The sequence below is a fragment of the Macrobrachium nipponense genome, chromosome 19 (assembly GCF_015104395.2).
Source record: "Macrobrachium nipponense isolate FS-2020 chromosome 19, ASM1510439v2, whole genome shotgun sequence".
Taxonomy (NCBI): domain Eukaryota; kingdom Metazoa; phylum Arthropoda; class Malacostraca; order Decapoda; family Palaemonidae; genus Macrobrachium; species Macrobrachium nipponense.
In genome coordinates, this window is record NC_061088.1 from 33,436,059 (window position 1) to 33,460,314 (window position 24,256).

General features: G+C 43.0%; 2 protein-coding genes across 6 annotated transcripts in view; one reads left to right on the forward strand and one right to left on the reverse strand.

Moving 5' to 3' along the window:
* LOC135215814 (zinc finger protein 341-like) overlaps positions 1-8,269 on the reverse strand; it is an 88,700-nt gene extending 80,431 nt beyond the window's left edge. The window contains exon 1 of one of the 4 annotated variants that reach the window (XM_064250782.1): positions 7,670-8,269. The gene's annotated coding sequence lies outside the window, so the exon portion shown is untranslated. Of the gene's footprint in view, positions 1-6,815; positions 7,556-7,669 lie in introns of those variants that run through there. The other 3 variants (XM_064250768.1, XM_064250788.1, XM_064250775.1) reach the window with 3 other exon arrangements.
* Positions 1-24,256, forward strand: part of LOC135215842 (gastrula zinc finger protein XlCGF8.2DB-like) — a 174,217-nt gene that overhangs the window by 120,757 nt on the left and 29,204 nt on the right. The window lies entirely within an intron of this gene.

A 24,256-nucleotide genomic window follows, 5' to 3' on the forward strand; every position in this document is an offset into this window, starting at 1 on the left:
TCTCCATCCTTCCAAGGCTTTACGGGTGATGAATTATATACTCCTCCTGAGGCTTCGGTTAGACTAAGGTCAAGGCTAAAGTGATGACCTTGACTAAGACGTCATCGTCGTCTAAGAAGACGTCCTCGTCTTCTTCCTCACGTAAGTCTCCGTGGCTCGCAATCCCGGTCCAGACAGGTCTAAAGCTTCTAGCTCCGGCTCTAAGTCCTCAAAAAGTAAATCCAAGGAGAGATCTCGCACTCCGGCAGAATCACCAGTTCCGCTACCATTGGTTCCAATTCAGAGCCTCCCCTCCACCTCCGCAGCAGCTCCGCTTTGGACTCCAATGCTGGCCTGTTGCAACAGGTGGGTGACCTAGTTGGTCCCTAAAGAGTAGTATGGAACAGATGTTCTCATCGCCTGTCGGATAGGATCACTTCCCAAGATTCTATTATAGCCGGACTAAGAGAAGCCTCTAGCCTCTCCCTCACTTTTTCCAACACAAGTGGAACTCAGCTTCCTCCGTATGACCTCACTTCCTGCTTTCTCTATTGAACAACCCATGGAGAGTTTAGCGTCATACGCCCCCCTTCCAGGACGGTCTCATCTCCATCCCGGAGTTTGGAACTCGAAGAATAGAAGACTTCGAGTTCTACCCGGAAGGCCTACAGCCTCCTTTCATAGGCTACGCAAGGCTCACGCCTTCGGCTATGGTTCGGGACGATAGGGTACCAAAGGAGACAGTCCCTCTATTCACGAGACCAGGCTCAGAGAGAATGGCTCAGATGTTTAGAGGACATGGATTGTTCTAACACCAAGATACAACCATTCAGAAGTCCCTTTACCATTTTCACAATGGATGAGAGTACCCCGCTCCCGTTCCTAACCAAGATAGTTAGGTCGACCATCTCAGCGGCCCAGAAGGGGGAAACCCATGCCTCAGTTGAAAGAAGCAGATCCCCACATCTCCGTTATCTCCCTTCAATTGGAGAGTTGGGAAGACTTGCCGAATACATTCTCAGCTGGCAAACTCAAACCGGACTGTGCTATGGAGCAGTTTGGTGAAAAGCTACCCAGGCTCCCAGATAATCTTATTCAAGCTGAATTTGACGCAAAATCACGACTAGCCAGATCAATCAACTCTATGGCTATGTCTGAGGTAGCAACCATGGCCTATGGATCAGAACCAATTTTTAAGCTTATGACAAGCCCTGACTCAAACGTGCAGGTCAGATGTGTTCGAGTTTGCCACTGCTAGAACGAATTGTAGGAAGCATGTCCTGCTAGAGGCAACCATTCGACATGAGCCGAATAGGTTACTCTCCTCTAACATCTGGGGCGCAGATCTCTTCCCAGAGGCTATGGTGTTTAAGGAAGTCCAGGCGAGAGGCTACGATGTTGAACCAGAGCCTTAAGGACCGTTGGGGCCTTACGGCTAGGAGGAGACAAGACTTGACACCTAAAGGTAAGGGACAGAGGAAACCCAGGCGTTTCCAACCTTACCAGAAGAAGCAACCACGCTTTCCTCACAAGTTCCAGCAGTGCCGTTAGTGCAGACAGCCCAACCTTCCACTTCTAAGGGTCAATCACGCAGCCATTTATGTGATATCCCCTCAGCCTCAACCTCTACCTCATACGCCATCTCTCAGCTTACAATCAAGCCTTCGAGAGTCAAGCTTCTCAGAAGTATGACCACTCGGGTTAAGGGAGGCAGAGGTAAGCGGTCCTTTCGTGGGAGAGGATCGGGAGGCCCCTTTAATAGGGGAAAGCACTTCAGAGGAGGCCGAGGCGGTTACCAGAACCAATGAAGAACTTCAGGTAGGAGGGAGGCTGTTTCACTTTCGCCACCGTGGAACTTCAGCCAGTGGGCTCAGAGCATAGTGTCAAAAGGGCTGGGTTGGAGCTGGTTGACGAACCCACCTCCAGCCAGACCTTTCCGTCAACTTCCTTCCAAAGAATTTGACAGAGTACGCGGAGGACCTCCTTCAGAAAGGAGCTATAGCGAGAGTCAAGAGATTAAAATTTCAAGGTCGCTTGTTCAGCGTGCCAAAGAAAGGCTCACAAAAAGAAAGGGTAATCTTAGACTTGTCCGCTTAAACTTAGCATCCGCTGCGACAAGTTTCAAGATGCTCACGATCTCACAGGTGCGGACCTTACTTCCCCGTGGGGCCGTCACCACCTCTATCGATCTTACAGACGCCTACTATCATATCCCTATTGCAAGACACTTCGTCCGTATCTGGGTTTCAAGATAGGAGACCAGACATTTCTCCTTCAAGGTAGTTCCATTCGGACTCAACGTGGCACCCAGGGTGTTCACGAAGCTAGCGAAGTGGTAGTGCAACAACTCAGATCGCAAGGGATTATGGTAGTGGCGTATCTCGACGATTGGTTGTCTGGGCCCCATCAGTCGAGGAATGCAACAAGGCTACACTGAAAGTGATCCGGTTTCCTAGAATATCTAGGATTCAAGATAAACAAGTCCAAGTCAAGACTCACTCCAGAGTCAAACTTTCAGTGGCTAGGCATTCAATGGAATCTATCCTCCCACACTCTGTCGATTCCATCTACCAAAGGAAGAAATAGCGAAGTCAGTCAAGCAATTTCTAAGTCACAAACTAGCATCAAGGAGAGCTCAGGAAAGGATCTCGGCTCTCTCCAGTTTGCATCAGTAACGAACGTCTTAATGAAAGCCAAACTGAAAGACCTAACCAGGATCATGGCGCTCGCGAGCAAATGTCAGGTTCCAGGGACAAGCTATCCTCAGTGTCTCTGATTCTAAAGAATCGGCTTCGGCCGTGGCAAAAGTCAAGAATCTATCAGTGTCAGTACCCCTCCAGTTCCCTCCACCAGGGATCACCATCCACACGACGCGTCCTTAAGCGGCTGGGGAGGGTATTCCAGGTCAAAAAGGTTCAAGGGATCTGGTCACGCCAGTTCCGTCAGTTCCATATAAACGTACTGGAGGCAATGGCAGTGTTCTTGACTCTAAAAAGGTTACACCCACCAAAGTACTCCCACATAAAGCTAGTCCTGGACAAGCGCAGTGGTAGTACATTGTATAAACAGAGGAGGCTCCAAGTCACGTCATCTAAATCACGTCATTGGTAGCTATCTTCTCCCTGGCAGAACAAGTTCAGTTGGCATCTTTCCTCCACTCACATAGCTGGAGTGAGAAACGTCATAGCAGACGCCCTATCCCGATCAGTACCCTAGAGTCGGAATGGTCACTAGACAACAGTTCGTTCCAATGGATCCTTCAAAGAGCCCCAGGGCTACAGGGGGATCTCTTCGCATCCCAAGCAACCACAAACTACCGTGTTATGTAGCCCCAACCTGGACCCTCTGGCTTACGCCACGGACGCCCTGGCTCTGGACTGGAACAACTGGGAGAAGATTTACGTCTTCCCTCCAATGAATCTCCTTATGAAAGTATTGAACAAACTCAGGACATTCAAGGGTCAAGTGGCTCTAGTAGCCCCAGACTGGCCGAAGAGCAATTGGTATCCCCTAATTCTGGAACTGGGCCTTCGTCCTCTTCGGATCCCCAGTCCCAAGCTCTCCCAGTCAGTACAAACGAAGACTGTGTTCGCTTCCTCAAGGATTCTCAAAACCCTAACTTTATGGATTTCATGAAGTTTGCGGCAAAAAGAGATGCGAATATTGACCCTCAGAACATTCTCTTCTTGGAATCCGATAAAAAGGGATTCAACTTTGAGGCAGTATGATGCTGCTGTCAAAAAGTTAGCAACCTTCCTGAGAGAGTCAGATATCAGAATCATGACGGTTAATTCAGCTATATCCTTCTTCAGATCCTTATTTGAAAAAGGTTTAGCAGCTAGCACGATTACGACAAACAAGTCAGCCTTGAAAAAGATATTTCAATTTGGATTTAACATAGACTTGACGGATACCTACTTCTCGTCTATTCCTAAGGCATGTGCTAGACTTAGGCCTTCTGTGAGGCCTACGTCAGTTTCATGGTTCTTAAACGATGTTCTAAAACTGGCTTCTGAAACCGATAATGACACATGCTCGTTTATGATGCTCCTAAGGAAAACCCTATTTTTATTAAGCCTGGCTTCAGGAGCAAGAATTTCAGAACTGTCGCTTTATCCAGAGATCCGATCATATTCAATTCCTTCCCACAGGGGAAGTTCTACTTTCTCCGGAACGAAGCTTTTTGGCAAAGAATGAAGGTCCTTTGATGAGGTGGGAACCTTGAAAGTACTACCTCTTCCACAAGATGTATCCCTTTGTCCAGTTTCAAACCTTACGAGCCTTTTCTATCCAGGACCTCCTCATCCTCATCGGGGCCCCTCTTTAAGAGGGAAAAGGTGGAACTTTATCCATTAAAGGCATCAGGCAACAAATCCTGTACTTTATTAAACAAGCCAATCCTGACTCTTTCCCACCAAAAGCACATGATGTCAGAGCAGTAGCCACCTCAATTAATTATTTCCAACACATGAACTTCGATGAGTTGAAAAAAGTATACCGGATGGAAATCGCCGACATGTTCAAACGTCATTACCTTAAGTCCTTGGAAGCTCTGAAATTTTCAGCAGTAGCAGCGGAAACATATGTTTCCCCTGACTCTAGTTAATTTGTAGTAGAAGATTCAGTCCTCCTTTTCTACCTGCCTCACCCAACAGTTTCGTCTATTCCTACCGTGTTCATTTACATTCACCTTGTGCCTTAGCTGCTTTATGATGATGTAGTGGGTGCCCCTTAATTTTTTGGCTAGGGCACTCACAGATGATTATGCATATTGATCTCATGGATGTTACCCCTTATTTTTATGCTAGGGGATACATCTCATTTATAATGATTACGGGTTTTGTATATTAAGTCATATACATTCCTTATATATTATCATTGTTGATTAATTTGTTCATTTGACTGTTTTAATTGCTATTATATTTTTCGATACATGCCTTTACACAGATACCATTTTGTTACATGTAAGCCAATTTACCTCTGTACATATGTAAATTACCTTATGTTTAAGAAACATGTTTAGAATTAAGGGTAATTTAAGCATATTTTTTAGTTTGTATCACTGTGTATTTGTATCTTTTTAGCAATTATATTCTTTTTTATTTACTTTTATTTTTTTATTTGAGACCTATTCTGATTTATTTTATTACTTTTGTTTACAATCTTGTGCTATTTCTCTGGTACGATTTCGCGCAGCGACACGAGCTGAGCCCAGAAAAGGATTTTGACGTAAGGAAAAATTCTATTTCTGGGCGATTGGCTCGTGTCGCCAGCGAAATCCCACCCCTACCCATCCCTTCGCCCAAGATTGTCCTGCTAACTTCAGGATGGCCACTAGAGGCGCAGCAGTCGGCAGCATGGATGGAGTAGTAGTAGTACGAGCTGCTCACTCTGTGGGTCGGCTCCCCTCTTGGGGGGATTTTGTAGTGGGAGATTTCTATTGGCATTTGGCTCGTGGTAGTGGTCTCACTCGCCTAGTGTTCATACCGCACACCCTCCTGGAGGGTGAGCGAGTCAGTTATACTGACCTTTTTCTTTATTTTATTTATTCTCTGGTATGTGTTAGTACATTTTACCCTAGAAATAATAGATTAAAGGATATTTCGCTGGCGACACGAGCCAATCGCCCAGAAATATTTTTCCTTACGTCAAAATCCCTTAATTGCAATCTAAGATGAGTGATGTCAACCCTGGTATTATTCTCATGTCCAGTGTTTGTTTCACGCGCTCTGGTACTTTCTTTGGGGGGGAGGGGTGTGGCCTCCTCCTCACATCGGTATCCAGGGACGCTTCTTGGGTGGTTAATTGCAATCGAAGATGCCTATTTTAATTCCTAAAACTTGGCATTTTATTTGTCTTTGAGTAAAATTTGTATAAGAACTACATTGCACTTGATTTACCTAAAAATAAAAATGTTTATAACATGAAAAAATCTTCTTGACAAAACTGTATGATAGGATATACATACTGGTCACTGCATTTTTTTTTTTTTACTTTAACTTGAAGATTATTCTGTTCCATACACTGTGTAAAGTAAAAAAAAAATTTATTTCAGCTTGAGCAGCTGGTGGTCTGTAAAGCAATATTTGAGATAGTATTCTGCACACATCTTCCAGAGGACTTTACTTGAAGTGTTAAAAAATGCCTTCAAGTACAAAGCTATACAAAAGCACAGCTTGATATTTACCATGTCTATGATATACAAAGAAAATAAAAGTTGAAAAATAAGACTGTTCAACAGTGAAAAAGATTGACCTAAAATTCTGGCTACTTCATTGGTCAATTATAAGGCACACAAAATTCTGCAACATTGGTTCTGACATGACATGCTATTAAAAATCTGTATTGCTTTAAAACTATTAAGTGTTTTATGCTTACCTATTTAAGAGGCAGAGCTTTAGCAGTATGTGCCATACTGAGGAGAAATGAGTTACCAAATACGGGGTTAGGGCTCAGCAATTGGTTATGCTACAATGCACGAACATGACGATAACAAAACTTACTTCATTCATAACCGAGTTGCTACGCTACCATACTGACACTCATTTTGTACTGCATAGAAAACTGGCATGCCATAAATTGCTAGACTTTTGACTGCAGTAGGTACATGCCATTTCAGCTATTGTTAGGAAGCACAATGGAATACTAAAACTTGAAGTGAAAGATCACGGTCTTGAAACGTTAAAATAGGAAAATTTTTAAGTACTTGACCATAAGACTTAGCTTTGATTACTTCCAAAATATATTGCACATCACACACTGAATACAGGTCTTACAACAGTGCTCACACGGCTGTAAAATTAATTTTTCTTGATAACACGTGGAGAAAAACTTACATTAAACGGGCAGGTACTACTGGGCGTGGCATGTGCTTGCTTGGCAAGCACTGGAAAAACCGTGAAGAGTTATCATTATTGGCACTATTAACACCATGGACATATTAACCTACAGGTGGTGGTTCCATAGCTGTAATAAATGCATTACTAGGCTACAGGTCTGAAACAAGATTGTTAGGTTATGACTTAGAAATAAACTATAGGGTACATGAAAATTAATTAACCCACCAATTTTAAATTTTCCCTGATTTTGCAAAAAATGAGGCCTATGGCATCATTCATTCCTGTCTTATTCTATGCATGATGATATAAGACAAGAATTTACTGTAAACCATTAAATTTAATAAATTGATGGAAAGGTCATTGAGTACTTTGACCAGTTTTCACGTATTTATAAAGGTCTCAAAACAATCCAAACACGTAAATCTTGACTCTACAGGTAAATAATGCAAGTATTTCAGCTGGAAGTCAATATATGCAACCAGGGGTGAGAAAAAAGGGTGTGCGAAATAGGCCTACTGCGAAAGGTACCGCCCCATAGGCCTACTCTGCCTAGCAACAGCACTTCGCCATAATGGCGACACCGCATAGGCCTACAACTTCCCTTCCGATATTCCTCATTTCCGACAGATACTCTTGTTTTGAATTTATTTTCGCTCCACCAGCCTCATTTTATCGCTGCAGTCGAGTTGAAATCGGCAGGCATCGCCTCTTATTAGTAATGATCAGAGCTGAAGTGGTTGAAATGATATATGATGTTTATAGGATGCATTAAGCCTAACATTCTTAGTAATTTAGGCCTAACAGTTTTTGGCAGCAGAATTAACTCTTTTCAGGGGCAATGTCACACTCACCTCCCTCCTTCAGATGTTAATGCACTCTCCCTTTGCAGTATTAAACACTATACACCGTAACGTAGACATTAATAAGACTAAAAAATCCCGACGTATTCCCTATGGCGTTCTAAGCCTAACGATTTTCGCCCCACAATGCATTATGCGGCGGTAGGTTTAAATGGCCGGGGGTCGCGTTTTCCCTGCCTCCGCTTCATATCATATTCACTTTATCAGTTTTGCCTTATTTCAGCACGCCGCGACCCCAAACGCAATAAATTGGGGAGATCAATCAATATAGAACTGCTTGCAGTGACAAATAGTTGGGGATGATGATTACCTTGCGATAATATTCCAGTTAATTTCCATATTTTCTACCAGATGCCCGAGAAATTTCCCATACCATCTACGTGCTACGCGGCTGCCCTTTCCCAAAAAGGGGTAGTAGATTAGTTCATAAAAAAGGGGAATTGTATATCAGTAGGAAAATAATTGTAAAAGTAACACCGTAAGTTATACGGAAGGTACATACTTATAAATGCCACTTGTTTTACTTTATAATTTGGCATGTACTACATAACTTCCAGCATGAGATTGTGGATCACATATGTCAGATTAAATGTCGCAGGATGTTTGTAGCATAACAAAGATTTTCACCTAATTTTTTCATTAATATTTGTTACGAATATTTCAACACATGCATATTGTTTACCCGGAAATAAATAACATTGAGTACATGGAAATGACTGCGTTTATGTATTATTAGGTATGTAGTTCGAAAACGTTTTTTTTTTTCTTTCTTTTATTAAATACACATTTTTTCGTTTACAGAAATTGCGCTCTCCCAAATTTTTAATGCAGTTGGGAATTTGATTTTTTAATTATTAGATTGTATGAATTTGAAAAGAAATAAGAAATTTAAACAAACGATTTTTCGTTACCCTGGTTATTATTCACTATGGAATTTCTTAAATATGTCATCTCTGAAATTTTGTTGTGCATTATCACCAGTTTTTTTTTCTTTTTTTTTGTCATATCGGACTATCACAGATAGTTTTATTCTACTTCGGATGAATTGAACTACTATTATAGGTCTGAAGTGAGCCAAAATTAAATTAAGATCGTCGCTTTTGATCGTAGTTTATAAAATATGAGTTCCGCGGCGAGCGCTAACTCACATCGGTAGAATGCATGTGACCAACATAGGCCTATGATGACGATTTCGAAAAGTACGGTGAACGATGAGTGTTTGCATTCAATTTTTTAAATGGATATTAATTTTGAATCTAAATCACCAGCAATGATTTTGCACTATAATTTTTTAAAATTGTATTTACATCAACCTGAAAAAGGAACCATCGGATAAGCACGCAGTCCTCCCCCACAATTTTTTCTCCTTCCTCCCCGGGGGGGACTTTCGCTCTCTATGACCCCAGAATAGCGAGCGTTTGAGTGATATGTTGCTTGTTCATCAGACATACCGCTTAATGTTAAATTCTGTTTGTGTTTAACCTGATAAAATTAATCTGTATACTTTTATATTTTTATTATGTATGATATAATAACAAAAATAATACCAACTCTTGTTAGAATGTATATTGTTGACGAAATATCCGAATAATTCATGAAGACCAGTTTCGTAGCGTTCCAATATAGTTCGTGAGCCCAGAAATACGCACATCAATGCCATAATGCAGCTTTAACCTTCAAGGTCATTTGACGCCCATCGAAAACATTTGTTTATTTGTGTACTTGTTTGCCGTTGGAGTCTTCATATAGTAAAATTTCACATTTCAGTAATAAGTCCATAAATTATAAAAAAATATAAGACTTTTTAAAAATTAAATAGTCCAGTTATTTAAAGAATTGTAGATATTTTAAATACAGCCTTCCCGATGATGCCATAAGTTCTGCCGTCGTTATCCTGTACATGTGGAAAGCGAATGTGTTTTCTTTGTAATTTGTGTGCCGCATACATTCCATTAGTTCCGGTTGCAAGTGTAGCATTGTTCGGAAGAAAATTACAATTATTACAAACTTACACGCAAAATATAGGGAATTATTGTATAATTTATTTGGTCATTAACAGGACTTACAGATTTTTCATATTTTAATTGCAACTTTAGTTTCTGTTGTGTGTAATATCCTACTATTGTGTCCATAAATATCGTGATGTACCCGTTTTATCTGCTTCTTATCCTCAATATGTCTTCTCTTGGATCTGCTTTGATCTCTCATATCAAACATCTTGGTTGCACACACACACACCATGGAGTATAGTAACGATCGACGGAGACAGTAGTACCGTAGAGGTTTCAAGGCATTCTTCTTGTGGTAAAATAACATTTCCATCTCTGGTCTGGGTCATTAACCCTGGCGCTGAAAAGATGATGAGAAAGAAAGGAAATTCATCTTGCTTTTTATTCAGCTGCTGCACGATAACCTGCGCCACACTTCAGCTTCACTTTTTTTCCCTCAACCATAAGGAAATCATTGCTAAACTAAACTTACGGCCTGCTTACGCCCTGGGTTCGATGAACGCATACCTTCACTTTCTTGTATTTTACTCGATATTTCCTTCGATTGATATAAAGTTATTATTATTATTATTAATATTATTATTGTTATTATTATTATTATTATTTTGATAAAAATGACTGCTGCTTCAGCATTATTAATCTTGTAGAGAGTCTTCTCTATCTTTCTGATGACGGCTTTCTCGTTGTTGCTTAGACTGGCGAGCAATGCACCAAAGGGCATGGTAAAATTCGATTGAGTCATTTTGTTTATTATTGCTTATACAATTCTATCTCTCTCTCTCTCTCTCTCTCCAACGCGACGTTTCTTCCTGATCCACAGGACATTATCAAGCGATGACTGCTGAGGGACTGAATTCCAGTGGCGAGTCCTTCTTCTTGTATTGTGATGTTATGGGCTCTTGAGTACGGTCAGAGCACCTCTCCGACAGGTCGGGTTTTCATTGGTTCCTGGGAAGGTGACTCATATGGTGGGCGTTTAAGAGTCTTGCAGAGCTTCTCAGGCGGGGGGTATCACCGGGAGCCTCTTGATTGGCTTCTACCTGATTGACGTCACCCCTGGTATTATTCTCATGTCTGCTGTTTGTTTCATGCCCGCTGGTGCTTTCGTTGGGGGGAGGGGTGTGGTCCTCCTCACACATGTCGGTATCAGGAATGCTTCTTGGGTGGTATTAAGGGGAGGCTTTTGTTCTAGGATAAACAGCGTTTCTAGGAGACGCAGATGTCGTGGGTCAGGGGCTCTCCCGATGATCTTCATATTCCTGAATGTCGTCTCTCGTGATGTCTTTCTGGTGTACTGTAAGGACGTGCTGCCTAATGGTGCCCTCCTGGGCGTGGCAGGAGATCCTTTTAGACAGGCGCATCGTCGTCATGCCGATGTAAATCCCAGGGTATTCCTGAGCGGGCATACGTATCGGTAGACAATGTTGGACTGCTTTAGGGGGTCTCCTACGGGCGGGGAGGGGTTGTTCTTCATCAGGAGGTCCTTCGTACGCCGATTCTTGTAGTAAATAATGAGGGACACTCTCTTCCCTTCCTCCATGGGGCGGACGTGTTCCTCTATTATTTTCTTCATGGCTGCTTTGTCCTCCTTGTATTGGTGGTGCATGAAGGCTTTATAGAAAAATTTTATATTCTCCGGGGGTGGAATGTTCCTTCTCTCTTCCTCCGTCATGTACCACTTGTCAAGGGCGGCTCGTGTTTCTCGGTTTACGTGTTTATTCGAATACCCATTATTAATTAGCATCTGGGATGCTCGGTCGAGTTCAGGGTGTGTGTCCTGCCACGTCGAACAGTGCGAGAGGGCCCTCCTGACGAAGGCCCTGACGGAGGTGGTCTTGAACCGCGCAGGACACTCGCTATCTCCATTTAGAGAAAGTCCAAGGTTCGTAGCTGTGGTGTAAACTGTAGTCTCCAACTTCTGATTCGTCTTCGTGACAAGGATGTCGAGGAAGGGGAGCCGATCGTTGCTGCTGTACTCGACGGTGAAGTTGAGTGCGCTGTGCTGCAGGAACTGCTGCCGAAGGGCTTCTACCTCATCCTTGGAGTCGGCTTGCACGAAGATGTCATCGATATAGCGTCCATATGTGCGGGGACATCTATATTGCGAGAAGACCCTTTCTTCCACTTCACCCATGTAGAAGTTAGCAAAGAGGACTCCTAAGGGGGACCCCATTGCTACGCCGTTCCTTTGGCGGTACATCTGTCCTCGGTGGGTGGTGAAAGGGGCTCTCTTCGTACAGATATCCAGCAGGGTTCTTTAAGAGTCTTCTGGGATGTTAGGGGTCTCATATCGGGATTCCTATATACCCGCTCCATGATGATCCCTATCTTCTCGTCGACTGGAACGTTGGTGAATAGGGACTCAACGTCTAAGGACGTCATGGTTCCTGCACCAGAGGAGTCGCTGATCTTCGCCAAAATTCCACCGATGAGGTGAGGTGGTGCCTGTAGCGGATATATGGAGTCAGAATCTTATTAAGGCATTTGGCTAGGGTGTAAGTCGGGGCGGGCGTTTGGGTGATGATCGGGCGTAGGGGGTTGCCTTCCTTGTGGGTCTTCACGTTCCCGTATAGATAGCCGAGGTTGTAGTCACCTTGGATGGGCAGGAGGTGTGTGGCATTCGTAGCGGCATTCATGGCCGTGATGACCCGGTTGGCGTCGCGTTTGAAGTCTTCTGTAGGGTTCTTCTTAAGTCTCTCGAACTTGGAGACATTAGACAAGATGGTGTCAAGTTTCTCGAAGTATTCCGAGGTGCTGATGAGCACGAACGCGGCTGTCTTGTCTGCATGCCTTACAGTGATGTCTTCCCTCCTCTTCAGATCAGCGGCTGCCTCCTTCGTTGTTGTCAGGATCTTCTTGGCTTCCAACTGCTGAATCGAGTCGAGGAGCATCTCGATCTCCAGGCGTTTCTCGTGTTTCTTTGGCTCTGACATGAAGTGGCAGTTTAGCCCAAGGTTTAATATGTCATTTTGTTCAGGGGTGGGCTGGTATGCAGTGAGGTTAATTAACCTTTGGGTCATTTCTTAGATGCGTAGCTTACCGCCGTTGAGGGCAACAAGTTTGCGGGTTACACCCCTAACCCAGTCACGCATGTCTTCCTAGCTTAGGCAGGTAAGGCGCGCGTTAATTTCTTTGTAGGTAGGAGGCTCGCGCTGGTCCTCTGCTCGGTCGTCTGACTGGTGGTGGTGGTCTCTTGTAGGGGTGTCGTATCTGGTATTGTCATCAGGATCAGGGCAGACAGGTTCAGCATATTTCCGCCCATTCTTCTAGCAGGCAGTGATGTTCCTCCTTCAGGGTCTTCAGGTCAGCAGTCTTCTCCTGTAGTTGCCGCTGTAGGAGGGACTTTCTGAAGTCCCTGGTCCTTTCTTCATTTCTTGCTGTGGGGTCGTGCAGCCTGATGTTTGTATATTTTGGAAGGAGACCCTCTCGTAGGCATGTTTTGTTAAAAATGACTGCTGCTTCAGCACTATTAATCTTGTAGAGAGTCTTCTCTATCTTTCTGATGGCGGCTTTCTCGTTGTTGCTTAGTCTGGCGAGCATCGCACCAAAGGGCATGGTAAAATTCAATTGAGTTATTTTGTTTATTATTGCTTATACAATTCTCTCTCTCTCTCTCTCTCTCTCCAACGCGACGTTTCTTCCTGATCCACAGGACATTATCAAGCGATGACTGCTGAGGGACTGAATTCCAGTGGCAAGTCCTTCTTCTTATTTCATGATGTTGAGTATGGTCAGAGCACCTCTCTGGCAGGTCGGGTTTTCATTGGTTCCTGGGAAGGTGACCCATACGGTGGGCGTTTACGAGTCTTGCAGACCTTCTCAGGCCTCTTGATTGGCTTCTGCCTGAGTGACGTCACCCCTGGTATTATTCTCATTCCGGTGTTTGTTTCATGCGCGCTGGTACTTTCGTTGGGGGGGAGGGGTGTGGTCCTCCTCACACATGTTGGTATCAGGAACGCTTCTTGGGTGGTATTAAGGGGAGGCTTTTGTTCGAGGATAAGCAGACGTCGTGGGTCAGGGGCTCTCCCGATGATCTTGATATTCCTGACAATGTCGTCTCTCGTGATGTCTTTCTGGTGTACTGCAAGGGAGTGATGCCTAATGGTGCCCTCCTGGGCGTGGCAGGAGATCCTTTTAGAGAGGTGCATCGTCGTCATGCCGATGTAAATCCCAGGGCATCCCTGAGCGGGGCATATGTATCGGTAGACAACGTTCGACTGCTTTAGGGGTCTCCTACGGGCGGGGAGGGGTTTTTCTTCATCAGGAGGTCCTTTGTACGCCGATTCTTGTAGTAAATAATGGGGGACACTCTCTTCCCTTCCTCCATGGGGCGGACGTGTTCCTCTATTATTTTCTTCATGGCTGCTTCGTCCTCCTTGTATTGGTGGTGCATGAAGGCTTTATAGAAAAGTTTTATATCTTCCAGGGGTGGAATGTTCCTTCTATCTTCCTCTGTCATGTACCACTTGTCAAGGGCGGCTCATGTTTCTCGGTTTACGAGTTTATTCAAGTACCCATTGTTAATTAGCATCTGGGATGCTCGGTCGCATTCGAGGTGTGTCCTGCCACCCAAGAAGCGTTCCTGATACCGACATGTGTGAGGAGGACCACACCCCTCCACCCCAACGAAAGTACCAGCGGGCATGAAACAAACACTGGACATGAGAATAATACCAGGGGTGACGTCACTCAGGTAGAAGCCAATCAAGAGGCTCCTGGTGATACCCCCGCCTGAGAAAGTCTGCAAGACAAGTAAATGCCCGCTGTATGAGTCACCTTCCCAGGAACCAATGAAAATCCGACCTGTCGGAGAGTGCTCTGACCGTACTCAAGAGCCCGTAACATCACGATATAAGAAGAAGGACTCACCACTGGAATTCAGTCCCTCAGCAGTCATCGCCTGATAATGTCCTGTGGATCAGGAAGAAACGTCGCGTTGGAGAGAGAGAGAGAATTGTATAAGCAATAATAAACAAAATGACTCACCGAATTTTACCATGCCCTTTGGTGCGTTGCTCGCCAGTCTAAGCAACAACGAGAAAGCCGTCATCAGAAAGATAGAGAAGACTCTCTACAAGATTAATAGCGCTGAAGCAGCAGTCATTTTTAACAAAACATGCCTACGAGAGGGTCTCCTTCCGAAATATTATTGTTATTATTATTATTATTATTATTATTATTATTTTGGTAGTAGACCCTCTTTTAGGCAAATACTGTTAAAAAGGATGGCAGAATTAAGCGAGTTGATTTTATATATTGTTTTTTCTATCCTTACAATTGTTTTTTTTCTTTTTTTTTTTCTCCTTACAATTCTTCTCAGGCTCAGCGATGTTTCTGAGTAACTGGCCAATATTCATATTGGGAATTTTTCAAAAATTGTAAATGCTGAAGGAATCTTTTATTAGAACAGGATATCAGGTCCAAGGTCAAGCAGGGGTCGTCGTCAGTGCCGGTATTATTCTGTAAGTGTAGTTCAGTTCGGGCCAGGGTCATCTTTGGTTTAAGGGCTGGTGTTGGTGCTGGTATAGCTGGTATTACGTTACGTTTCGACCTTCTCGTAGGTCATCTTCGGACGAGTCGGTTGAAGAGACTGTAGCAAAAAAGTTTGCGGAACGGTATTTATAGCGGCACGACCTAGAGTTGCATTCTCATTGGTCGGGCCGGTCTTGGGTGAAGCCGTGGATCTCGCCTCGAAGGTCTCAGGGATTCTCTCGTGCGAGCGCCACAGTAGTGTGCCTGGGGATGACGGAATTCCTGACGTTCATCCCCAGGCACAGACTAACTGTGGCGCTCGCACGAGAGAATCCCTGAGACCTTCGAGGCGAGATCCACGGCTTCACCCAAGACCGGCCCGACCAATGAGAATGCAACTCTAGGTTCCGTGCCACTACTATAATACCGTTCCGCAAACTTTCTTGCTACAGTCTCTTCAACCGACTCGTCCGAAGATGACCTACGGGAAGGTCGAAACGTAACGTAATACCAGCTATACCAGCACCAACACCAGCCCTTAAACCAAAGACGACCCTGGCCCGAACTGAACTACGCTTACGGAATAATACCGGCACTGACGACGACCCCTGCTTGACCTGGACCTGATATCCTGTTCTAATAAAAGATTCCTTCAGCATTTACAATTTTTGAAAAATTCCCAATATGAATATTGGCCAGTTACTCAGAAACATCGCTGAGCCTGAGAAGCGAATTGTAAGGAAAATAGAAAAAAAAAATATAAAATCAACTCGCTTAATTCTGCCATCCTTTTTAACAGTATTATTATTATTATTATTATTATTATTATTATTATTATTATTATTATTATTATTATTATTATTATTATTATTATTATTATTATTTAGATGAACACCATTCATATGGAACAATTAAGCCTGGAAAGAACCACTGACTTGAAAATCAATCTTCCAAAAAATATGGTTTTCGGAAATGCAGGAAGAAGATTGATTGATTGTGAGTTATCTGGCTCCAGGAAGAAGAGATCAGCTATTAGAAAAGGATAGTCAATTAGAACGGTGTATAAATTCATAAAATGTAGGTAAATTATTAATATTCAAGGTGACTTTTTTTTTTAGGGTAGTAATGCTCATGAACAAAGTGATTTGTGAATGCAAGATCTGTTGCCAGTTCATTTATTCTGGTTGCTCCTTATCTATTTGTATATTTATATTGTTAGTGCTATTTTTTACTTTACCATTACAGTCTGTTGCACATTCCAAAGGAAACTTCCATACCTGGCCAAGGAGCGAATATCTGAAGCAATATTTTATTAGAACGCGACTGCCAACTTCAGTTTATATATATAACTCATCAGACTTCTTTCTTTCTTTCTGTTACTCTTATGTACACAGACAAAACTCTTTTTCTTTGCCCTTGACAGATACTGGATAGTTCTAATCGTAAATAAGAATTGCCAACTTATTTCTCCTAAGTAAATTATTGTATGATAAGTAACTCGTCATATTCATAGCAGAAGGTTTTTTCTTTTTTTACGGAGTTGAAGACCATATAACAAACCCGCAAGTTTGAGTGAAGAATTGTGATGCATAAACCGTTTCGAGGCATCTGCTCTATCCAGCGTGGACAATACACTTGAAATCCCGTAAAGGGGGTTGGTGTTGTAACCGTCACATCACTGCACCTCGCCCAGTGCATTGTAGGCATTACTACTTAAGTTCTCTCGAGCGTCCCTTTGGGTCGTAGCTGCAACCCCTTTTATTCCTTTATCATTCTCTTTCTTCTGTCCTACTTTCCACTCTCGACTAACAATTGTTTCATAGTGCAGCTGTGAGGTTTTCCTCCTGTTGCACCTCCAAAACGTGTATAATATAATTTTCCTTTTCTGCATCGAATAACCTTATAGGTACCAGCGCTTGGCCTTTGGCCCAAATTTTAGATTCCATTACAATACACCGAGAAGGAGACCACGAATCTTAAAACTCTGTAAATCATACTTCTCGCACTCATAGTGCTGTAATTTATCATATATATTCGTTACTAGGGAGTTGCTCTTTTGCCTAAATTGACCATTTAAATGCACTAGAAGCGAGTCCGTTATTGATGTTTGCGTGCTTGAGTTCTTGTAAAAGGGAATTTATATTTGTTTTTGTCGTGTTTCAGAGACCGTATAGTTAATTGCATTCTGATTATATTTGGAAAGTGAAGCACGAGCTTTGGTTTCATAATCATTATCGTTTTTTTCGATTTGAAATTGATGTACCATGGCCCCGTAGTTTCTTCTTCTTCTTTTCTGCATAAATAAACAGTTACGGAGAGAAAACATCCTAACTCTCTCCTTGTTCTCGGTATTGTTCTGGTAGCTGGCGGTCAAGATCATGACATGATGCTCTCAGTTTTGCTGGAGGTAGGTACTGCCAGATGAACAACGTTTTGGTGAATGGTAAAAGGCAAAGAAGAAGAGACCTATATAAGGACGAAGTCTGTGACTTTTGCAGGGTGGAGGAGGACAGCACTGATCGTTTATTCATGAGTAAAACCTAACGTTAAACAAAAGATTGTGACATTATTACTTTAGAGACCTTGACATCCTCCAACAGAAAACTGGGGGAATAAGGCTAGCCCTGTAAATTAAGAACGGTGTTAACCTGGAAAGCGATGGATGTCAAAGCTAATAGATGGCTCTGCTTTAGTTTTAAAGAAAAGGAAATGAAAGGGGCAGGGTTAAAATTAAATTAGAAATATTTTGTAACATCTAGTTTGCAACATCTCTCATTTTCTCGGGGTTATTATGGCAGAGAAGGGTAAAAGACAAGAATTAAAATAAAAATACGTTTAAAAGTACTATAAGACAAAGTAAAACTAAATACGATAAAATCGTAATATATATATATATATATATATATATAGATATATATATATAATATTATCTATATATGTATATATATATATATTCGACATTGGTGAATCGAGCCCGCGTTCTTCGCAAAAACCGTTTTAGTTAGTGATGTGCCATGTGTCACTTCATCATCTGCTAACAAGGGAAGGTATTCTCAGTGCTGTCAAAAGCTGATTGACGCTTATACCCAGAGGACTTCAGCAGTCATTTCTCAGCTGACTTCAACATTTTAAATCATTGCGCCATAAGTTTAGTGCAACAAACAATGTGAAAACAAAATTCAGTCATGCTGAACTTTATTTTAGTCGTAGAAGGTAATATTGAGTGTGCCTTTCCAAATGTAGACATTGGCTTTTTATATATATTTTTTAACATTGACGGTCACAAATTGCTCAGCTTAGCATGAATTCCACCAGAACAACTGTGCAACAAGGCAGGCTGGATGCCTTATCTGCATTATATTATATAAGTATGGAAGCAGATGTGCCACATAAGATTAGTTTTGAGGATCTGATCAATGACTTTGCAATTTAAAAAGTAGGAGGAAACTTTTCACATTTAAATAAAGGGGTATACAAATATAAACATTATTTTCCATTTTGCTTAATTTCGATAAATGAAATTTTAGTTTATGGTTTGTTATTGTTTCCATTTTGAAGTACATTTAAATCGGGAGCACCAGAATTTTTTAAATGCTTTGGGTCAGTCAGACATTGTTGTCTCAAGACCGCGACCATTGTAATGATCAGTCGGCTTCAGTGGCGGACCATGAAAAAAAAAAATCGCCTGATTACGATACCATGGCGTCATATGCAATGAACCATTACACCATTATGAGAATTGCGCTCGTCGAGATGAGAATATGTACTACGTACGTACTCATACGCACATGTTGCAGATGATTTGGGCCACGCCCACATTTGGCGGTTGCGACAGGCCAACGGTGTCCGCGAAGACGTGACGACATTGTTATGTAGTTACGTCCCATACCGACATCGTAACTGTGTCGTGAACATGGATGCCCACATATACGTATATCCTTATGAAAAAATTACAGCTAAGATCTAAATCATGACACCTAGCATCTCTGTCTGTCTCTCTAATGGTTAATGATTCGGATAATGTGTAATAATAGCAGTTAAAACAACATTATTTCAGCAGTTAAAGAACTGAAACATTACTGACAATGATTATTTCTCGAATTCTCTCAGGAACCACCTCGTATTAGGGGAAGCAGTGCAGTTTTATAGTGTTGCTTTATTCTTCTCCAGCTTGATATTATTACTATTATTGTTGAGGCAAACTTCCTCAATGTCGAGACTGGAATATGATTGAAGGTCCACAATAATGTTCAGTAGTGGATTGTGATTATTTATACAAGCGTTACAAAAGCTTTCGAACCCTGTGATGGGTTCATCTTCAGCACAGGCTTTCAAAGCTTTTGTAACGCTTGTATAAATAATCACAATCCACTACTGAATATTATTGTGGACCTACAATCATCGTTATTATTATTTTTTTTTTTATCACAGTCAGCCTATTCGACTGGGTGGTTTTTATATTATGGGGTTCTGGGTTGCATCCTGCCTTCATAGGAGTCCATCACTTTTCTCACTATGTGTGCTGTTTCTAGAAGCACACTCTTCTGCATGAGTCCTGGAGCTACTTCGGCATCTAGTTTTTTCCAGGTTCCTTTTCGGGGATATTGTGATCGTGCTGAGTGTTCCTACAGTTATGGGTATAATTTCCACTGACATATCCCATATCCTTCTTATTTCTATTTTCAGATCTTGATACTTATCATTCTTTTCTCTCCTCTTCTACTCTGGTGTCCCATGATATTGCGGCGTCAATGAGTGATACTTTCTTCTTGATTTTGTCAATCAACGTTATGCCTGGTCTATTGGCACATATCGCCCTATCTGTTCTGATATCATGGTCCCAGAGGATCCTTGCTTGATCATTTTCTATCACTCCTTCGGGTTGGTATTTGTGCTACTTATTACTGCAAGGTAACTGTTTTTTCTTGCAGAGGCTCCATAGGAGGGCTTTTGCTACTGAATCGTGCCTCTTTTTGTACTGGTTCTATGCAAATACCAAATACCAGACATTCTCTTGCTATGTGGTTTATGGTCTCGTTTTTCATATTACACTTCCTGCATATGGGTGAGATGTTATTCTCATTTATCGTTCTTTAGACATATCTTGTTCTTAGGGCCTGGTCTTGTGCTGCAGTTAGCATTCTTTCTGTTTCTTCTTGAGTTCTCCCCTCTGTAGCCATTGCCATGTTTCATCACTGGCCAGTTCTTTAGTCTATCTCATGTATTGTCCATGCATTAGTTTGTTTTGCCATTCCTCTGTTCTGTTTGTCATTCTCCTGTCACTGTATATTTCTGGGTCTTCGTCTACTTTTATCAGCCCTTCTTCCCATGCACTCCTTTAGCCACTCGTCTTCACTGGTTTTCAGATATTGCCCCAGTGCTCTGCTCTCGATGTTGACGCAGTCCTCTATTCTTAGTAACCCTATCCCTCCTTCCTTTCGTATTATGTATAGTCTGTATGTATTTGCTCTTTGGTGCAGTGCTTTGTGTATTGTCATGTGTTTCCTAGTTTTCTGGTCTATGCTGCTGAGTTCAGCCTTCATCCACTCCACTACTCCTGAGCTGTATCTGATTACTGGTACTGCACATGTGTTTATGGCTTTCATCATATTTCCGGCATTGAGTTATGGCTTTAGTATCGCCTTAAGTCTCTGAATATATTCTTTCCTGATCGTGTCCTTCATCTCTTGATGTTTTATATCCTCTCCTATTATTCCCAGGTATTTGTATCCTGTCTCAATTATGTGTTTGATGCTACCAAGGCACATTTTTCTATTCCAAACTCCATCCTGATGTCCCAAGAAGCAACTCTTACAGTCTGGATTAGGGTATCTATTTCCTTGATGCTCTTACCATACAGCATGATGTCGTCCATGAACAACAGATGGTTAATTCTGATGCCTCCTTTCTTGAGTGGGTACCCATCATCCATCCTCTGTAGTACTTTTGTCATGGTAATCATGGCTACTACGAAGAGTAGTGGGGGTAGTGAGTCGCCTTGAAAGATCCCTCTCCTGATGTTAACCTCTCATAGTCTTATCCCAGAGCTTGTAAGTACTGTATTCCAGTTGTGCATTGTATTTTTGAGGAGGCAGATGGTGTTTTTCTCTGCCCCATATATTTTCAAGCATTCTATTATCCGTATGTGTGGTATCATGTCAAAGGCTTTCTTGTAGTCAATCCATGCCATGCTTAGGTTGCTTTTCCTTCTCTTAATATTCTTCATTACAATTTTGTCTATCAGAAGCTGGTCTTTTGAGCACCTACACTTCCTTTTGCAGCCTTTCTGTTGGCGGGGGATGGTTTTTGTATCCTCTAGGTTGTATAGCCTTGCACTGATGATACCTGTTAGTAACTACCACATTACTGGCAGGCAGGTGATAGGCCTGTAGTTACTTGTTATATTTCCCTTGTTCTTGTCATTTTATACTAAGGATGTTCTCCCTGTGGTCATCCATTTGGGCGCATGGTGGTCTGTGATACAATGCTGGAGTTGAGCTGCTATTCGTGGGTGTAGGGCCTTGAAGTTTTTGAGCCAGTATCCTTGAACTTCTTTCTTTATTATTATTAGTAATTCATTTGAGCCATAATGATAGTCACAAGTTGCCGTTATCAGTCGAGTTCTCTTCTATATAAGGAGCCAAGTACTAATCGCCGTAAACATAACCCACTGTCCACAAAATACCTTCGTTGGGAAAAAAATGAAGACACTTGTAAAGACCTTCTTTACCCATTAATCACGATTATGTATCTTATCTACCAAAGCAGCAAGAACCACGTGTATATATTTCTGTGTAGAATTTCCTGGCCTTTTCACCGATATATAATTCATCAATGTATGTCCATGATGTCCTTTGCTATTGTTATTTTATTAGCTGCTAAGAAACACAAATTTCCTCTGTCTGTGTGCGGGTTGTGAGATTCGGGGGTCAGGCACTCCGTTTCCGTCCTCACACTGCTATGTATACCGCGTGCCCAGGTAATAAATCAGTTAGTACTCAGTTCTGTCTCATTACGACCTCACAACTGGTGACCCGAGGAATGACGATAAACAGTGGTTTTGGCTTCGCCATTAACGGACTCACAACGGCTGCGCTTACCTTCAGAAGCCTTTAACGGAACCATATGGCGACAGAGTTTAGGCTTATGAAAGCCCTTTCCTCGGAAAACCAGGTATGTTCTGGCGTGTTCGAACAGTTTGGCCCGCCCATTTATGATTTACATCGACCGTATTCAGAAAGTCATTAACGGAACCACACAGCGTATAGTTTTGACATCTGATGAACCCCGAACACCATTAACAGCTAAATATGGGGCTTAATTCGTGTCTTGGTCTGTGAGTCAAAATGCCAGACACAGAACTCGAAAGTCAAGCCAAGGACTCACAGATCCTCTGCATCCCCCTCTCGCCTTCAAAAACTGCTATATCTCAGGCAATAAAGCTGCCGCCATTTCCGTGTCAAAATACCACGTCATGGTTCCTGCAGGCCAACGTACTCTTCCGTGTAGCCAAGGTCACAGACGAAGAAACCAAAGCAGATATCACCTTGATGATGCTGCCAGAGGAAGTATTCAATTAAATTACCCCTTAGCTAGACGCTCAGACGAAAAAAAACAAATACGAATACCTCTGCAAAAGGCTTGTCGAGATATACTCCATCCCTGCCCCAGAGAGAACCCATTGCGCCCTGGACCTGATGAACCAGCCCCTGGGGGATGCGTCACCCAAGGATGCCTGGGACGAACTGCTAGGTCTCCTGATGCTGCCGGACTGTGATGAAAATGGATAAAGAAGGGAGATCAGCCTATCTCGAGAAATATTCATGCGGTACCTTCCTCAGGAGGTGAGGGCACAAATTATGGAGGCAGGCACACTTCCAATGGAGAAACCCTGATAGAAGGGAAGGTCGAAGAGGGGGACACATACAGTATCAAAGGCGCCACCATAGCAACAGAGGACATGGACGAATCCAGCCTGGTGTTATTTCCACCGATAATTCGGAAAGAACGCCAGAATCTGCAGCGCTCCCTGTACGTTTCCAAAAAAACTAGAGGGCAGCCACCCATAACAGCAGTGGCTGCAAAAAACAGGGAATCCCAACTAGTGGGATTCTTCATCCACGATGCAATCTCAGGGCGCTGAATGCTGGTAGACATGGGAGCCATGCAGCTGGTCTTTCCACCATCGAGGGAGGACCGCGACCATCCGCCCAACAATGCGGCCGCACTAGTGGCCACAAACGGGAGCCCCATCTGCTGCTATGGAACCCAGACCCACAGAATATCCATTTGGGTCATAAGTACGAGTGGTCCTTCATCATCACGGACATCAGGTTCTTCCTACTGGGCGCCAATTTTCTTGCACAACATGGTCTACTGGTGGACATCGGCCGTAAACACTTTCTAGACACCGGAACCTGCCACTCCCATCCGCTCGCCACCAGCCCAGGAATGCCCGCTGTATGTGCTGCTGCGCCGTCCAAATACAGCGCCCTATTGCACAAATTCCCAGATGTCTTCAAGCTGGAACTACGCCAGGTGCCAGGAACACAGGCCAAGTATGGCATCTACCACCACGGTCCCGCTGACACATGCCAAATTTCACCGCCTGCCACCCAAGAAGCTCCAGGATGTTAAACAAGCATTCGCAGAAATGGAGAGGATGGGTATTTGCAAAAAGGCATCAAGCCCATGGGTGTTCCTCCTCCACATGGTGAAGAAGCCAGACAGTACCTGGAGGCCCTTTGGGGACTACCATTGGTTAAACCTGGTGACAACGCCTGACGACTACCCCCTGACAAACATGCAGGACCTGACAGGAACCCTACATGGTGCCAAAATATTTACTAAAATGGATCTACTTCAATCTTATTTTCAGGTGCCAGTACATCCCAATGACATCCCAAAGACGGTCATCATCATGCCGTTTGGAACATACATCTTCTTCTACTCCACCTTCGGCCTCCGGGGATCTGGAAAAGATCCCCGGAAGAGCACCTGGGACATGTCCAGGCTGTGCTGAAACGCCTTCAGGAAAATGGATTGATCGTCAGATTCGACAAGTAGAGAATGTGGATTTCCTGGGACATGAGGTCTC